Below are 2832 nucleotides of genomic sequence, written 5' to 3'. Positions count from 1 at the left end.
TTGTTGCCCTGGTGCCTGTTTTTATCCGACTGACAGCTGAAAAGAGTCTCTCCACAGTACATGTCGTCATGGGAAATGTGAGAAGGGCCCGAAGGAGACCGTTCATGTTGGGGAAAATATCACAGGGGCATGCGTCGAGCACTCCTACGAGTGTTTCTTTTTTCTCGTTTGTGGTCTTATTTGCCTTTGCCTTTCTTTTAAGCTGCTGCACAAACACACTGTGCTCTGTGTCTTCCACGGGAATGGAAAAGTGTGCGCAGGCGGGCTGGATGAGAACCTTGTCACCAAAGGTGTCTGACCGTGGCAAGCAGGCAGCAGCGGCTCTCATAAAGCCGTATGTGTCTGGCTTAAAACGAGTGTTGAGCTCCATCATCTGCTTGTCCGGTATGCCATTCCATAATTTCTTGCATGATCCACTGATACCCCAGCGCACAATCTCATGTTTATTCATCAGCTCATCTGTCAGTGCCATTACTTTATCAAATGCATCATTATCATTATCATCACACTGAATTGTGTTTAGCTGTCCTTGAGCCCATCAGATCAATACATTCCGTAACTGATAGTGTGGAAGATTGCAAGCCCTTGGTGGCGTAGTCGCTGACTTCAAATAACTGGTTTGACAAGCAGAAACAAAAACTTTTTCAATCCAATCCAATCCAATCCACTTTATTTGTAAAGCACATTTAAACAACAAAAACGTCTCCAAAGTGCTGTACATAGAATCAACAATAAAACAAACATTTCCATATAACAATCAGCAATAAATAATAAGTGTATAAATCTAAAATGATGCTATAACTAAAACAACACAATCAAACAGATAAACATAGTAAAATAAATAAAAGACACAGAGGACCACAAAACTCACGCAGTGTTAAAATGCCAGGGAATAAAAATGGGTCTTAAGACGAGACTTAAAACACTCCACTGTGGGGGCTGTTGGGACATGGAGGGGGATGGTGTTCCAAAGTCTGGGGCCCACCACAGAGAAAGCCCTGTCCCCCCTGGTTTTAAGTCTCGCTCTAGGCACCACGAGCTGGAGCTGGCCCTCGGACCTCAATTCACGCACTGGAGTATAAATTTGGATAAGATCCTTGATGTACTGTGGGGCCAGTCCATTCAAAGCTTTAAAAACAAACAATAAAATCTTAAAATCAATCCGAAAATTAACAGGAAGCTAGTGCAAAGACGCAAGGATCGGGGTAATGTGTTCCCGCTTTTTTCGTTTGCATTTGGTGAAGTAGGGAGTCAGCTTCAAGTTTTGTTTGGCCAGAACTTTTGGAGAATGTGGCGAGGGTCTCCTAAATAGGTCCCAGGATCGTCAACACCTTACTGACTGCATTTGACCATGAGCTCCACCTCACACCTCAGGATCTCTCCAGCTCCAGTGTTTTCTGCCCTGGTCGCATCTGCTTTTGAATTTCCAGAAATTTGGCATGTCTGTGCGCCCCAGTCATGAAATTATGCTAGTTGTTTATAATTTCAAAACGTTAACGTTAGCCTAACTGTTACTTGCCTTGCTGGGGAGGCTGAGCTGGATGGTAAAATGGCAGGAGTTTCCTTGTTTCTTTGTTCATTTAAATGAAAGGAAGCTCCTTTGCTTTGCTATATTGAAGTTTTATTTTAGCTATCTACCATCTGTGTCTGTCTTGAGCTTGCTTGAAAAGCTTGCGTGCAAACTTAATTAATTTCATTGGATCACTTGCTGGTGACGATGCAGCCTGTGGGCGGGCTTAAGAGTCCACACGTGGGGTAGAAGCCGCTGATTGGCTGAGAAGCTTTCACTCACTTTCCTCAGGCTGGATGAACAGCTAGAATAAAAATCACTCACTACTCACTATAGGCCTGGGTCAAAATGGGTGGGCCGTGGGTGTACCCAACTCTTGTACAGCCTAATGTTTGCGTATGTGCAAACACCGCTCCTCTCACTCATGCTCACTTTGCCCCTCCCTTCTTCCTGTGCTGTGAGCTGTTCCTGGCGTGCATGACTCAGAGTCAGACTCAGCAGCACATTGCTGCCCACAGAGAGGAAGAGGAGCACTGTTTGGAATTACTTTATACTTAACTGCAAGCTGCGACATTTGCAGGAAACATGCCTGCCACTGTAGCAACACCTCAGCATGGTCAAGAATATCCAGGTCACTGATTTATAGAAGTGAAAGTAAGATTTAGTCATCTCCAGCAATAGTTAATATTATTTTTCAAAATTGGTCATCATAGTTGTAATTTTAGCAGTCTGAGCTTCCACAAGCTTAACCTTTTGGAGTCTTGGGCTTTCTTTTGAGTTTTTTTTCCTTCTGCCACTTAAAAAGATGTTTACCATGCCATGTTGGTTCAGTTTTTTCAGCACAACCTCACCTATATGACCTGATCACAACTTTTTCACTTTGACTTACTGGATCAACATTTTGAACCCAAAGGAAACAAAAAGAAAAAAACAACAAAAATGTTTTTTAAACTTTCTAAACACAATCATGCTCACTGAAGAATTTTAAATATTGTTTACAAGTATAACATATAAGAGGTAAAGTGAGGATAACATCTAGTTATACGTATATTTTGAGCAGATTTGGTTCCACCCACTGAGGTTGAACTCTTCATATCTTAGCAAAAGCCAGCCAAATGATCTACATATTTGATAAAGATAAAAAAAAATTAGTGCCCTCCAGCAGCAGTGAGTAGATGTATGGAAGTGCTTTTTGTGTGGATGATGTGCTGTAAACTGAGCCTGATGTACTCTGATTTAAACCAAACCAAGCATACTGATTCACACTGTGAACCCCATAACCATAGAAGCATGGGAGACATAGCAGAGTTAACACAAGGGTT

The sequence above is a fragment of the Centropristis striata genome, chromosome 20 (genome assembly GCF_030273125.1).
Source record: "Centropristis striata isolate RG_2023a ecotype Rhode Island chromosome 20, C.striata_1.0, whole genome shotgun sequence".
Lineage (NCBI taxonomy): Eukaryota > Metazoa > Chordata > Actinopteri > Perciformes > Serranidae > Centropristis > Centropristis striata.
Note: the sequence above shows the minus strand (reverse complement) of the source record.